This window comes from Electrophorus electricus, chromosome 26 (genome assembly GCF_041902795.1).
Source record: "Electrophorus electricus isolate QZ-2024a chromosome 26, ASM4190279v1, whole genome shotgun sequence".
In the NCBI taxonomy this organism is placed as follows: Eukaryota; Metazoa; Chordata; class Actinopteri; order Gymnotiformes; family Gymnotidae; genus Electrophorus; species Electrophorus electricus.
In genome coordinates this window covers 6,544,430-6,552,500 of record NC_137522.1, presented here as the reverse complement: position 1 = coordinate 6,552,500, position 8,071 = coordinate 6,544,430, and the positions used below count along the sequence as shown (strand labels likewise).

Genomic DNA, 8,071 nt, shown 5'->3' with positions numbered 1-8,071 from the left:
TAAATTATATCCCTCCATGCTCAATGCAAAAGGTCTTGTTTACAGCTCACTTCAAATCTTTCACACTCTTGCTGAAATACATTAGACTGAAAGCAAAGAAAAATGCCCTAAAAAAAGACAAATAAGTAAATAAATAAAGAAATAAAAATACACCCCCCCCCCCCCCCAACATGTCACAGACTAAAATCACAGACTATGAACAAGTCCCAATCTCTTCACACATATTACAAGCCATATCTGTGATGCCACTTCAAGGTACTTCTCAAATTGGTGCAAGCTTGAGCAAATGAGTGACTGTGATGAGGCAGAGGGTAATTGTTTCACCAATCATAATTAATTAATTTTCTCCTCTGCTTCTCCAGCTCAGCTCTCGCGTTCGTGCACCGGGGCCTGTGCCGAGCTCAAGAGCTGCAGGTAATATTAAATAAATAAAAGGGAGTCAGGCTCTGGAAAATTAATGAAAGAAGAGCCGCACATGTTCCGCAGGCAGAGGGCTGACATACAAAGGCACAATAAACCCGGGAACAAACAGTCCCTCAAAAAAAAACTAGCGGAGAAACAGTGAGCAAATTCAATTACAGAAGTAATTAGAAGATATAGGGTAATAAAAGAGAATAGGAAAAGCCCGTTGTAGTAATTAAGAACCAATCACCTATGTCAATGAATACCTTAAAACAGGATGGAAAACCATTAATTCAGTGATCAAAAATATTTTAAAGATGACTAATACAGCAAATTCATTTTAAAAGACTAATTTCTGGAAAGATAGCAAGACAATCGTACATAATGTGCTCCTTCTGGCGTTTATATTGCTAATTAAATTTTAATAATATGCTGAGGCGTTTGGAAATTATCTGAGGTACAGGAAAGAGAGCATTAAATAAATATTGTCTGAAGCACTAAACCGAATTCTTCTGGAAACAGTGCCACTCATATGACAGTTCTCTCCTAACGCAATAGGAAAAAAAAAATCAACTTCACAAATGCAACTTAATTTCTTAATGTCTTATTTGAAACAATGCGGTGATTAAACAAAACACAACCATTTTATTTCTTTTAAAAACAGCATTCTGTTTTGATTAATGGCAACTGTGTGATATTAGTAAGCAATTAACAAACAGAAAGTAATGCAGGATTAATCCACTGCTTTTTTTTTTACGTTTCGGGGAGTTCTTCCTTTATACGGCACTAAATATGTATTTATGATGATTGTCTGAATTTGATCAAAAGCATTAAGAGAGGCATTTCAGAGAGTAGGCCAGTTTAATTTCTAGAGAAGCTTTGCGAGAAAATGTAATTTAGTCATATTCAGATTTCTCAATCTGAGGGGGAAACAGATACTAAATATGAGGCCTGTAATGTGAATTTTAAGTTAAAGATCTTTTGGGCGGATTAGTTATTCTTTCTGTAAAATAGGAGATTTCCACACACAAAATTTACATATTCATATATGTTAGCGGTTCAAGCCATTTTAGCCGCGATATAAGAGCCAAATTCCACTTAATATTATCAGAGCTGAGGATCGGCAGGCATAAAAGAGCAATTGCCTGAAGGGAAAGGATAACACTAATATGCTTTCAAATTTCACTGAAATACGAGCCCCATATTTACACCAGGCGGTAGGCCATATCGTTTACTGCAGTGTGTCGAGAGGAGGACGACGGAGTTTTATCGTCTTCTCTCCAACTTCAGTGATCATTTAAATGGACTTAATACCGAAGGTGCACTCAAGTCTGGTGGGAGCCTAAACTCTCAGCCAGCCACCAAAAACACATGGACGCAGAAAGCGTGATTAGCTGGCGTCTGAAGTCTCAGGATCAGCCGCCATCCAACACTCTCCGTTTCCGCTCCGCGATGTGAAGCAAAGTTTATGTATGCGATGCCAGGCCTTAAAATGATTTATCTTGACGAGAGCGTTAGCAGAGACGACTAATTTCCTATTCAGCGCTTCTATTGGAGACCCATTTGGATAAATGAGAGTGATTAAAAGAAAAAACAAGATTGCAACAACATGAGATGTCACTCAGCGGCGTTTGAGGAACATCTGGTGTCAGGGAGACCTGAGACAGTTGACAGGGAGATGAGAACTTTCCCTCTTCAGCGCTTGGCATCCGCATTTGCCCAACGGGCTTTGGGAGCATGCCAACGACTGGGCCATCTGTGTCCTTTAACCCTCAAGATGACAGATGTGGCGGGAGGCTGATTTGGAGATTCAGCTGGATTCACGCACATCAAGCGCTTCCTGTCATTCACAACCAGCCCAAATGAGCCCAATCCACACGCCATCAATTAGAAAAGTGCTTGAATTAATTCCCTTTTCTTTCTATATGGGAGGAAATTAGGGCAAAATTGAGTCTTCTAGGCAACAGCAATGTATCTGGATTCAAAAAATTTAAGGAAAAAACCTGACTTTTTATGGTACTGTAAAAAGCATTGATCTGCATCGGACAGTGTGTTTTAGATGGGGTCCCATTTTGTGTATTTATTCTTTGATTTGTATACAGATTTACTATATATATATATATATATATATATATATATATATATATATATATATATATATATATATATATATATATATGTGTGTGTGTGTAGTACAAAGAAACCTCTGAAATGGACTTCTTATACAGTAAGACCTTGGTCCTATACTATTTTCTTATATCACAGGTTTTTAAGGATATAAGGAGGCCTCTATTTCATATTACCTCCAATAACTAAACTATTATGTGCCTTAAAAAAGCCATCGAGACACCAAACACCAAACTTAGAACTGGCGGCTCTGATGTTCCTATGACACTGTGATACTGTCGAACTCCCAAACATGTAAAAGTCTGGACCCTTTGACTCCCATTCGGCTGGAGAAGCTCCTGGCCTCCTGATTACGCGCGGTTAGCTACCTCCTTGGAGCCCTGCCACGTAAATTGCAGTGTCCCTCTGGCCCCCTTTTGCGATATCAAGCTCCGTATCACAGCTTGGCTGCACCTTGCTGGCTCTCATTCTTTACCCAAATGATGGTGTTTTTGTGCAGGTAATGGCGCTCATTTTCCCTGAGCCCAGCAGTGGCTTCACTTATCATCAGAGAGAATCACAGCAGAGAGCCTGCTCCCGCTCCAAGGAGCCTTCGACAGAACACCGACAACCTCCCCCTCGTCATCGCGGACCCCGTACCCCAGGCTAAATATCAACCCCGATAGACAGCGAATACTCCACTGAATCACAGGCTGTAGTGACAACATAGCACTGATGTGTTGGCAGAGAGGGTGGCCCAGGAGGGTTGGGTGTGAGGGGAGTTTACAAGGGAGAAATTCAGCACATGGGAGCTGTTCTAGGCATTTTCTAGTGAAATGTCTTTGATCAATCAATCATCCACAAATTGAGGTTTCACAGTTTTAATACATGCGCAACACATAGAGATCCCATTCACTTCTTCACTCTCTGGGAAAGACTCGACCCATCTGAGGTTCCCTAGAATTCTGTCATGATGTGAATCGAGTCTATGCATCTTGATTTGGGTGACAGTTACAGCCTTTGTGACAGAGCAGAGCTCGGCAGTCTCTTTCCCCTGTGGGAAAGCTAAATTAAACAACTGTTGTTGACCCCAGTTATATGGGAACACACAGCTAGTGTAATGCTTGCCATACCCTGGGGACAAGCTGTCCCTTCCAGACTCCCTGGAGAGAAAGCAGGAATCCCTACAGTCCTAAAGCACACACACACACACACACACACACACACACACACACACACACACACACACACACACACACACACACCATAAAATCACTTATTAATTATCATAGTCTTTATTCGAAAGTGCACACACACACACACACACACACACACACACACACACACACACACACACACACAAAATCACTTATTATTATAGTCTTTACTCGAAAGTACACACACACACACACACACACACACACACACACAATTTACTATGTATTTTTCCTTTTACACACAAAGGAATAAGCATGAGTAAAACACGTGAATAATATTAATAAAATAATAAAATTGCTCATAGTACAGTAATATTGTACTGTCTCCTGCTTTGTTTTTCCACTGTAACAGGCTATAAGTGTGTAACACATAACCAAGCAAAGCATTCTGTGTGGCTCTTATTGTGGCTCCAAGACAGGCAGTGGAAAGGCAGCACACTGCTCACAGCCTTTACAGAACTAGTTACTCTAATACAACCATTTAGGCTCCACAAAAACCAATCATTATAGAAAACATTTACATTTACATCAGTGTTCAACATATCTGCATAGTTTTCCATTTGGTATGGCATTTAGTAATATTAAGTGTAAATGTATTATATTTGCATGTACTGAAATGCACTGAAATTTATTTATTTTTGCTAAATACAATTGCAACTCCATTCTAGTTTGGATGAATTCTGTGGCTACTTCTGAAGCGGTCTCAGATTTAGATCCACAATCCAGTGAATAAAGGTATTGTTGTTCAGTTAACTGGTTATGTGATTTCCTCTCTAATCCTGTTTCTCTCTGTCCAATGCTGGTGCACAGGGAGCTGGACCCTGAAACAGCACGGTCCGAATTTCTATGGCACACACAGATCTGTAGTGCTTGGCTTGAATGGGACTATGTCTGTGTGTGTGTGTGTGTGTTTGTTTGTGTGTGTGCGTGTGAGTTTGAGGCTTAGATCATGTCTAAACACCGTATTGTGTTCTGCTGAAAGAGATCAGTGCTTTTATTTCAACATCACTGCTGTCCAGAGCTCCCAGTGCACCACTACAGCATACTAGACTGGAGAGAAAGAGAGAGAGAGAGAGAGAGAGAGAGAGAGAGAGAGAGAGAGAGAGAGAGAGAGAGATTGTGTGTGTGTATGTGTGTGTGTGTGTGTGTGTGTGTGTGTGTGTGTGTGTGTGTGTGTGTGTGTGTTGGGGGGGGGGTGTCTTAGTTCACTAATATCTCTTCAAGTTACTTTTCAAAACAATCAAACCGAATGGAGCATTGAGAAGAAATGCAATTCATTCTATTGCATGCCATTAAAATGGGACTGTTTCACAGTATTTTCACAATATTTTGTATAGCTGTGCTACTAATGCACAATACACATAGATTTATGATGTGTGATGGCGTACGTAAAAGGCTTTACTTATTTCCTTATATAACTTTCTAATACAGACAGGGACACTTATTGTGCAAGACATCTGCTTTACGGTATTCTAATGGTCCAAACATCTTATTAATACATGCAGGGACACTTATTGTGTAGCATGTCTGTTTTAATCTGTCATAATGATGGTAGAGTCTAGAGCAGATACCACTACATGGCTATTTTTGTAAGCTCAAGGAAGGCATGCAGGTGACATGCAGTCCGTGCCTAGCAGCTTTGAGTCCCACATCCCACAAAAACACGTCCCTAACTGTCCTCCGATGTCATTCCATGGCAGGGGACAGAGGGGATGGGCATGAAGGCAAAGGAAAAACAAAGGCAGCCACTGTGGGGAGGTTATTCCAGCGGCGAGGACAACGGTACGGCAGCAGCAGGAAAAAAGCTGTGGGCCGGGAAACTGGGCCAGCAGTGGACTGACCCGCTATTGTCTGCTGATCAACACCGCTGTGAACACTGTGAGGGTCCAAAGGTCACAGAGTCTGAACGGCTAATGAAGCGCCTCTGTTTCTTGCTAACGACCCCATTTCTGATTTTCTGTACTGAACCGTTATGAGAAAACTAAAGGATGTTTTTGAATAGGTTTTTAAAGAGTTCCTTAATGTTTGTTTGTTTGTTTGTTTGTTTGTTTGTTTGTAGTACTTCTTGAATTGACACTTTTTTGTATAGTCCCCCCCCACAAAAAGTTTCCCTGCGAAATATTGGATGGGGTTAATAAATAAATATGAAATTATTTTTCAGAAAGCACAAATGTTTCATTTAATTTTGAAAAGGCTTGCCCACATACATACACATGTTAATAGCAGTTAAACTACAGAATCATTCAACATTAAATCTGACCAGGAACATAACATAACTGCAAAGAGCAAATATAAGAGATGTATAATTTTAAAATATGTACCATAACAAATTATACTACAGTTATATTATGTGAGCTGAAAATCCAAATCCATTATGCCATTATCCAAATCCAAACCCATTACGCTAATTTTTCCACATACCTAAACATCATAATTTTTTCTAGTTTAATATTCTTGGATAGATGGGCAAACTGGGAATATCAAATAACCAACAGCATTTCTAATGCAGTGTTCCATGTTCTTTTGTTTAGTACTGTGACGTAATGTTGTGCTAGTGTGATATGATGCACCAGACAACGTGGTGCTGCCATTTACATTAAGGCATTTTGTACCCACCAACCGGCACAAGGCTTCAGAGAACAGGCCTGCGTACTGAGCTCCCCCCGGCGGGTGGCTTACGCCGCGTCTGCGAGCCGTTTTAGCAGGCTGAGTGTTAGCGGGTTAGGAAACAGAGGCTGCTCTCTGCTAGACTTAACGTCTAGCTCTGAAACCAGGCATCCAAACAGAGAGGGGGAGCGGCGGTGTGTTCTGGGCCGTGACACTCGCGTGACATAAAGGAGCGGCGTGCCTCCTGTCGGCCGGGCTCGCCGATCCCCGAGCACATTAACATCCTTTGGCCTTTCGGAGAGGAGGCATCCTCGCACTGACGACAACTTGCTCTTTTGTTGCTTGCACTCACTCTGAGTGCACGTAATGGCTGAAATGGATAATGAAGAGGCAGTGAAGGCAACAACATGGGTGCACAAAAGCAGCGGCGGGGGGGGTGTGTGAGGGGTGTATGGGGCGGGAGGAAGGGAGCCCTCTCACACAGCACTCTGCCTGGCCGGGCGGGCGGGAGGAAGGGAGCCCTCTCCACGCTGCACGCCCGCTCGGCCAGGCAGGAGCCTGCAGCTTTGGGATGAGTCCATGCAGCACTAAGCCCCGCCATCCCTACCCGATCAAGGGCCATTTGTCCCAGCCGCCGGGGCTCCGGGATCCCTCCCTCCGCACGGCACTGGAAGCCCTTTGTACTAATTGCTAGATTGTACCAGATTTTCTAGTTCAGTTCCACCCTGTAATTGACTGACAATGATGGGCAAGGAAGGGAAAACTTCAGACTCCGGCACGCAGGGCAAGGCCACAGATCAGGGATGACTCGAGGAAGAGGGTACATGTGTGCACGTGTGTTGTATGTGCACGTGCATGTGCGTGTGTGTGTGTGTGTGGGGGGGGGGGTGCGCGTAAGTGAGAGGCTTGGAGACAGAGAGTTGGATGCAGCAGAGCTGAGTGCTGTTGGTGTAATCCAAGGCTCTGGTTGCCTTGGCTGCAGCCCCCATACTGTTGGGCAGCCTGTGGAATTCTACTAGCGCTGCAGGACCTAGCCAAGAGTCGCGAGCACACAGCTCAACAGACCTGAGCAATCGCACTGGCCCGTGCGAACACATCAAACACAACCCTCCAAACCCACACCAAGAGGAATCGGATGACCTCCAGCAGCACAGGAAGCTACATGACTCTATTCAGTCCAGTACTGGCCAGACATATCCCTTCAAAATCCCAAACAAAAGGCATTTGGCAATGAGTGCAGGGTCAAACCTGGCACACTGCATAGAGAGATATTCCTTCCCCACCAGGGCTGTGTTTAGACAGCCACTTGTGTGGCAGCAGTCATTTGTAGCATGTCTCTCCAGTTCACGTTAACCTTGCTGCTCCAGCACTGCACTGAACAGTACGCCCCCATACGGAGCCTTTTCCCTCTCTGTTCTCTTTCTCTCATTCCCTCTACACACCCATCCGGCTACAGAAAGGGACACCCATCACTAAGGCAGGAGAGACAAAACAACAAGATAGCATTCTTTTAATTAGCGTGTGCATTTTTGACAGAAGATGTAATTTGCTTTTGAAGCAGGACACACGAAGCACCTGCAAATCAAAGCAATAAAGGTACCAGCATAGAGCAATGTGTTTCCAGGTGCTAACACACACACACACACACACACATGCACGCACACACACACACACACCCACACGCACACACGCACACACACGTTTAAAAGCCACAGGTATGCTTCTTCTTTCTGCACTCT

At 43.3% G+C, this 8,071-nt stretch overlaps 1 long non-coding RNA gene across 7 annotated transcripts in view; it reads right to left on the bottom strand.

Annotated features, from left to right (window-relative positions):
* Positions 1-8,071, bottom strand: part of LOC113577813 (uncharacterized) — an 87,063-nt gene that overhangs the window by 37,601 nt on the left and 41,391 nt on the right. The window lies entirely within an intron of this gene.